This window comes from Montipora capricornis, unplaced genomic scaffold, assembly GCF_036669925.1.
Source record: "Montipora capricornis isolate CH-2021 unplaced genomic scaffold, ASM3666992v2 scaffold_120, whole genome shotgun sequence".
In the NCBI taxonomy this organism is placed as follows: Eukaryota; Metazoa; Cnidaria; class Anthozoa; order Scleractinia; family Acroporidae; genus Montipora; species Montipora capricornis.
Genome location: NW_027179885.1, coordinates 23,168 through 31,558, shown reverse-complemented (window position 1 = coordinate 31,558; position 8,391 = coordinate 23,168). Strand labels below are relative to the sequence as shown.

The 8,391-nt window shown below is 39.0% G+C and overlaps 1 pseudogene; it reads left to right on the top strand.

The window, feature by feature from the left end:
* The first annotated feature begins 6,362 nt into the window (after positions 1 to 6,362).
* Positions 6,363 to 7,644, top strand: LOC138034542 (uncharacterized; annotated as a pseudogene).
* The last annotated feature ends 747 nt before the right edge of the window (positions 7,645 to 8,391 follow it).

Below are 8,391 nucleotides of genomic sequence, written 5' to 3'. Positions count from 1 at the left end.
TTTAATGCGACTTTAAAATTCCTTTTTCGGTGAAGAAGTTCCCAATTACAATGAGAATTTAAATAAACACCGCGTACTCAGTTCTTAACCGCTGTAAGATTTTATTCGCATAAATTTCACTTGTTAGAGGAAGAGCCGGATTATGAAGCTAAGAGAGAATTCGACATCTGGTTCTTATATCCACCACTTTTTAGACTGAGCTTGATAATTTATCCAAATCATCCGTTTCAAATCATCTTCACATAATACCTGGTTTGAAACAGGGGACGCATTGCATCACAAGTGCCCGGTGCACTGAACGAGACTTTTGGAAAATGGTGGAGGAATTTGTTACATTAGTTTTTACTGGTGGATTATTTAAACCAAGGGTTTAATATGATTCGAATTTTCAGTACAAATGAGCAAAGTTTTGAAAGTCATAGCTGATGCGAAAACGGCACGGGAAGACCACATTTTTCCTCTCTTAGCATGATAATACCTTGGGAAGAGTAATTTAATTCCTTGAAGGCGATGTGTGTTTTGTAGCAATATTTTTTAAGTCTAGAAATGTATGTACACTGTAGAGCAATTACGATAGCTGGTTTTGACATTGACGTTGGTATTGCTTAATACTTGGTGTAACCTTGCTTAATCACAATAAAACGTAAAAGGCAAATCTGTTGTGGTTTTTCTATCTTCTGTCGAGTATCTCTCAGTTGCTTCCATGTCTTTCACGGCTGAATTAAAAAAGCGTTCATAATTCATGAGCAAAACAGCCTATCAGCTCACCGATAAAACTTCACGTGCACGAGCCTTAAAAAGCGACAGAAAATTCCTCATTATTATTCTTTATATAAAGCGAAGAAATAGGCCACTTCGGAAAATACCATAATACTTTTTGTTTGTCCCCCCAAATTTTGCATGAGCATTGTTTTGTTTTTTTTACTTGGGACCATTGTAAGTCCCAAGAGAAACTGGAAACAATGCTTATGCAAAATTTGGGGGGACAAACAAAGAATATTATGGTATTTTCCGAAGTGGCCTATAAGACATAGCTTGATTTTCTTGTATGCTAATCTTGTAAGCATATTTTGCACCAATGTCTGGATTGCAAAGTTACACACCTTTTGAAGCAGTTCAAAAATTTTATCTGGTCTAAAACGTTTTTAACCCGATAAAACACTGCTGATCGTTGTTTGAACATTACTTAAATCAAGAGCAAATGTAATAGAATCCACAAAGAGATTAAATCTCTTTGTGGATTTCACAACATTTGCTCTTTTACAAACAAACGGTGTCTCGAAAAACTGGTTATTAAACACCACGGAATGAAGACGGGTGTTGTTAACTACAATTAAGCGGCTGGTCTTTCATATACCGGATCTGAAATGATTAAGAAACGGTCCAGATAAGAACGAAAGCAACAACGGTAACGAACATGTTGGAATTCAATTGGTATGCAAAAAGGTGATAACTTTTCTATTGTCTGTACTTACTTCTGATTGGCTTAAACAGCAAACGGTTAACAAAACTTCATAAAGCAGTATTATATTCATCCTTACTTTCCAACCATCTTCCATCTTTCATCTGGTCTCAGTTTAAATGAATTCCACAGAAATCGTATGTGGGGAACATGTAAAATTGTAAACGTTTCTTGGCTTTTGTTTTCAACTCTTGTGATTGGTCAAAATCTTTTAACACAAAAAAACACCCTTTCAAAGTGGGCTGTAAATGAATTTTATTGCGTTAACTGCCTTCCTGTAGGTTTATGCATTCTCTGTGTAAAAATGAGAAGTTTCCTATGTGGGGAAAGCACTGTTGCCGGATAACAAAGGAAATTGCTATCCACCTTACACGGATCATTACTTAATGTCCATAAAACAAAAGAACAAAGTGTCTGAACTTAAAAATACCTAATTGGCAAGGCCTAATCGGAATAACAACGGTTCCTTTGTCTTCCGCCATTTTAATCCGGTATATGAAAGTCTACCCTAATAGGCCCTACGGCGTTGCATGTAAAAATATCTGGAAACAAATTACATAAACTAGCATTAATCTTGGATTATTAAAAGTGCATTGGACAGTCGCTTTGGAAGAAAAGGAGAAAGGTAGGGAAAGAAACAAAGTCTTGTAGGACTGGAGTTTGAGGATACGAGCATGCACTTCTTGAGATGGTTTCGATTCTTAGATTGCACTCACGTGATAAGACGGCCATGTTGGTGCCAGAACAATAGGAAAACGTAGCTCAGGTTTTCCATGACAACATATAGAGTCAAATTTCCAAAAGACCTTTTCGCTATTGTTCTTTCCACCAACATGGCCACCGTGACGTCACGTGTAATCAAAGAATAAGCGGCGAGTTCCTTGTGACAGTACCCTCGGATAACTAGACTCTAAATCATAAGTAAGTGCGATTTGTTTGATTAAAGGTAATTTGTGGACACAATAATTACGCATCGTTAGAGTAAACGATAATACGTGAATAGAAAAAATCTGGAGGGCTCCATAACAGCGGATAACGTATTGGTGAACATCGCTCAATAGGTCAGCAAGCAAAAGAAGTAGTTTGAATTGGTACAGGTTGTCGGATCGGAAAAAAACGTGAATCTACGCAATTCAGGGGTGGCGTACAAAGTGAAACCAGTGAACCAAGGGAGAGTGAAACACTAGCATAGCGAGAGAGAAAACTTGTGAAAATCATTCTTGTAATTAATGTGGCTAAGTCAAATATAGCCCTCCTCTTACGAGCTACACTGGCACTGAAGCAGCTGCATAGTTTCGAAATTAACAGTGTTATGAATAATGCGCTGACCTCCCTCTACAGATAGCTTTAATAAACATGAAGACCGTGAAACAATTAAAAAATTTACACCCGCGGATGACGCTCGTACAAAGAACAGCTGAAAGAAAAAGAAATTTCAGGCATTTCTAACATACCGCTGCTGGGAGTTTTGTACTGACAATTTCATCATGTTGTCGACATGCAAGATTTAGTTATAGTAGTGAGCTTTAGATTCTAGGACGAGATTTTCTCATAGAACAACAGTGCGCGCGCGTAAACCAGTGTCATTTTGGCGGGAAAAACGTGATAGCGTCGTCATTTTAGTACGAGGTTTTGCAAAAATGTCGTGTCAAAACAATTCAACAACACGGTACCAGTTTTGGCATTTTTCGATCGGCAAAAAGGCTCAGCTATCAGTAATAAGAATAACTGAGCAATCTACACTGCTAAGAAAGAAATAGATTAATCGTCCAGGTTATAAATCTTCTAAGTATTTTCGCTAAAAATGGGCAGTCAAATCTCGCACTCGTTCTCGTCCTCGTCTTAGAATCTAAAGGTCTCTAATATTTCCAGAAAACGGAATTGAGCTTTAACGCAGAACATGGACTTGAGTTTCTAAATCGGCGAACGTCATTAAAAGTTTCACACTGAAACCCCAACACAGCTTCCATCGTTTTTAGTTGTCTCACCGCATGTTTTAAGTCCGGATTTTCATTGAACTCTTTAAGAATTGAGGCTGTTTGAAGCATCGGGCGCGCAGAAATCCCCTCCAACGACATTCGATACCACGGCTGTTATTTTGTTGTTGTAGTTTCGTTATAGAGGGAGGTGAAATGTATTGCTCCAAGGGATCAAGTGATTTGCTTTTGACCAAGGAAATTGTGTTCTTGGATTTTACATGACGTCACGGCCGCCATGTTGGTGTCCCCAAACAATGAAATGGCGACCTGGTCCTGTTCCGGGACTCCCTCTTACCCCGCCCTGAAAATGGGCCTGGAACCCTGGGTTCCAGGCCCATTTTCAGGGCGGGGTAAGAGGGAGTCCCGGAACAGGACTAATGGCGGCCATGTTGGTGTCCCGATCCAATCCTCCAAGAATTGAAAGCTATTATTATGCTAACGTATTCTTTTGTTTTTGTTGAAAAACACGGCTGTTGATCACGTGAATGAAACCCAAGAATTGTCCATTTTGCGGCATCAAAGTCAACCGATACCTTTTAGGTATTCCGAGTAATTACCCAACAACTCATAGACAATTTATGTTAACACGTATGGCTACAATACCAATTAACAAAGATAGAGATAACGTGGATTTGGCAACAATTTAACGTTTTTGTCAATTTATCTTAATGTCACTGAGGTGAAAAAATTTGTGAAAATCTTTACTTTGTTGAAATTACCTCAAAGGTTATTGCCAAGAAATGGCCTTGCCAAAATCAGGGGGATGGAAAGTTCGATCACCCTGGCTTCCTGTCAATGGACAGAGCGGGACATCTGCCGGCTGGTTTGTGATGAATTGAATCACCGAGTGTAGGCGCTTAAACTCAGCGGAAAGTTTATAACTAAGTTTGGAGCAAAAGGGACAAGAGCAGGAGAGTTCAATGTCCCAGGCTCTACAGCAGTCCTTAGCGATGGTAAAATAATTGTCACCGACTATGATAACCATCGTGTTCAGATATTTGAATAGAAGTTCAATTTTTCCTGATTCTTGTTGTTCAGCGTCATTAAAATTCCTCTATCGGTGAACAAATTCCCAATTACAATGAGAATGTCTTCATTTGAATCGTTTTTTAAAAGCAATATATTAGTTTCCACAATTAAAAGCGGGAGAGCTTCAATTTTAGATATTTCAGGGTTAAAAAAGTGAGAGGTTTTAAATTTACGCTTGTTTGTCGGAGATCTGTTGATTTTAAAGTACCCATTGCGAATTGCCTTGATCTCCACTATCAAAGACAGGCCAGTTGAAAGAATTCCAGCTGCGGATTATTTCCATGCACAACAAAGAACAAATTGCTTTAATATTAGCCAACGGAGTGAAGAATGCTTGTATGATAATTAATCAATGTTATCAACACCGCTTTCTGAGTTCTTAACCGCTGTAAGCTCAGTATTGGACAGTGTATTTTATTCGTATATATTACACTTGTTAGAGAAAGAGATTATAAAGTTAAGAGAGAATCAGGTATGTAGTTCTCATACTCATATCCATCTCTTTTCCAACAGGTGATTTTAAATCAAGCGTGATAACTCATCCACTTGAATCATCTTTTCCAAATTACTTTGCTTAATACCCGCTTTGAAAGAGCCAACCCATTGCATCACGAGAAAAGATAAAATACGAAGGGGATGGGCGGTGGCCCTAAAATCATAGACGAATGAGACTTTTGGAAAGTGGTGGATGGGAGTTAGACTACAATCTTTTTTTTTGTCCTAGTTTATACTGGTTGATATTTTAAACCAAGTTTTAATATGACACTAAGTTTCGGTACAAGTGAGTTTTCGCGCCACAAATTAAAAGTTTTGAGAGTTTTCTAAATGTCCCTCTGATTAGCGATTAAAGGCAATTATAGGTTCTAAGTAAACTTTTCAAAGCCGTGTCGTATTTATATGAAACAATGCTAATGCTGCTGCGAAAACGACACAGGAAGATCAAATTTTCTCTCTTACTTGGTAATATTATGGAAACAGTAATTTAATTTCATGTAGACGATGTGTGTTTTCTGGCGATATCTTTTAAGTCTAGGAAAATATACACTATAGAGCAATTAGGACAGCTAGTTTTGATGTCATTCTGCTTAATATTTGGTGTAACCTTGCTTAATTAATAAAAATAAAACCTCAAAGACAACTTTGTCGTGATTTTTCTATCGTCAGTTCCCTTCAAAGCTGCAGCAGAGCTTATTCTCTGTGTGGATTGCACAACATTTTGAAGCTGCAGCAGAGCTTATTCTCTGTGTGGATTGCACAACATTTGCTGTGACCTTTACAAACAAACAAACGGAATGAAGACGGGTGTTGTCAGGCTTCGTGTTGGGCGAAGCATTTTTGTTAACCGCAAATAGGCTCTACGACTTCTTACTACGGGCGTTGCACGTCTGGTGCACCTCTGGTAACAAAAAGTTGTGATGAAGGTTGTAACAGTTTTGGGAAACTTTATCTTGTATCTTGATGATCTGTTAGGTGATCAACGAGGATTATTCCTATTTAACTGTAACTATAACGGCTGTAAATGATTTCAAATAATTTATCTGATTTTCGTTATTACCTCTTTGTACGGATCCCCATAAGGGACACACATCATTTTTATTTTGCTGCCACTTTTACTGTTACTTTTAGTGCCACTTTTAGTGCTACTTTTGTTGCTACTTTTAGTGCCACTTTTAGTGCCACTTTTAGTGCCACTTTTAGTGCTACTTTTAGTGCCACTTTTAGTGCCACTTTTAGTGCCACTTTTAGTGCCACTTTTAGTGCTACTTTTGGTGCCACTTTTAGTGCCACTTTTAGTGCCAATTTCAAGTATGTATCGCAGGTTCACCGCGTGCATCGTCTTCGTTGCACTATGGTTCTGGTCTGGTTCACTTTCACTTTCACTTTGACGACAACTATAGATTAATTTAAGTATGAAGATTTCCTCAACGGTTCTATTGGCAGCTATTTTTACAACTTCAAAGGCAGTGGTTCCAAATTATTCACCGGCAATCGTAGGCAACACGGCTCTTGCTCGAGACGAAGTAATACAAACCTATACTTTAACCTAGCGGCTTTAAAGCGAAAGAAATAGTCTTATTTCTTGTAAGTGTGCATGGTATGCGTATTAGCCTACGACATTTGAAAAGAATTCTAAGAAGACTGGGCTGCAGTAGGCGTAGATTTCAAAGCAATCTGGATGAAATAGTAGAAGCCGTGGAAAAGGAATTAAAGGGAAGTGGAAGTCTACTTGGATACAGAGCAATGCACCAAAGACTATTAAATCAGTATGGTATTTTAACTACAAGGGAAGTTGTTCGGCATGTTTTGAAGATTTTCGACCCTGAAGGAGTGGAACATCGTTTAAGACACAGACTTCGAAGAAGGGTTTATCGCTCTAAAGGTCCCAACTATTTATGGCACATAGACGGTTACGATAAACTGAAACCGTTTGGTTTCTGCATCCATGGTGCCATAGATGGTTTCAGTAGAAGGATATTATGGCTCGAAGTAGCATCGACAAACAGCGACCCTAAAGTGATAGCCCAGTATTATCTCGACTATGTTAGGCAGTTTGGAGGTATTGCGCGCATAATTCGTGGAGACAGGGGAACTGAGAATGTGAGTTTAGCAGCCATTCAGCATTTCTTTCGTAGGTCCTGTAATGATGATTTCTCTGGGGCAAAGAGTTTTATGTATGGTAAGTCAACCACCAATCAAAGGATAGAAGCATGGTGGGGTCGTTTACGACAGGGTTGCGCAGACTGGTGGATAGAGTTTTTTAAGAATCTTAGAGATTCCGGTTTATACAATGACAACAACGCTTTATACCGAGAATGCCTAAAATTTTCTTTTATGGATGTGATTCAAACAGAGCTTCACAGAGTTGTTCTTGAGTGGAATGTTCATAGCATTCGACCATCAACCAATCTGGAATCACCGTCTGGAAAACCAGATATTCTTTACTTTCTACCAGAGTCGAGAGGTTCACAAGATTACTCTATTCCGATTGATGTTGATGAAATTGACATCGCCGAGCACATGTGTGCAACACGACCGCACTTGAAAGGATGTTGTCCTGCCTTCAAGCAACTAGCAGAAATGATAATGGTAGACGAGGGTCTTGATGCACCAACGACAGTTGATGAGGCTCGTCGATTGTACGTAAATCTTTTGGATCTTATTGATGACCTTTGAGCTTAATAATAAAATAGAAAAATCTATTGTCTGCTAGAAATAACAAAACCTTATCATAACGGAAGAAACCCAACCCTTTCATTTCACTGAAGTTGTGGCATCTTAATTGTCGGTAGATGTCACAACTTTTAACGTCCGCTAACTTTCACATGGAGACGACACAATGTTTTAAAAATCATTCGTTACTGACTGATTCATTGTTTATTTAAAGATGCTCCTATCCAGTAGCTGTGCTCAAGAACTATGGTTTATGTGCTTGGTCCGAAACTTGGCATAGCCTTTGGTCATTTGTACGTCAAAACTGGTATTTAAAGGTAGTAATTGTTGTTCCATACACGAACTCGCTCTTACGAAGTTACTTACAGCGTAGCCTCGTTTCCGGCTACAGGAAAATTATAACTGATCTGACGATCTTCATTTCATACACGGTAAACATAGCACTTTTAAAAGGTCTTGGACCGAACAAAGAGTAAAACATTGTCCCAGTCATAGTTGTCGATGCGCCGGACTGGGAGCGGGGGAGAAGTGGGTGGTTAAATTTTGGTGTCGACACGTCGCCTATGTTGGTGGACAAGCAGGAACGACTTTCATTCCTTTGAGATTTTGCCACCATTTCGATGCATATTCGAGGATAAAATTTCCTATTATTTTCAGTGTCCACCAACATGACCGCCTTCTCGCGTCGTTGCACGAAGAAAGAGTCTGGGAACGAGAATGCAACTTCTCACCTGCTTTAGCCCATAGTCG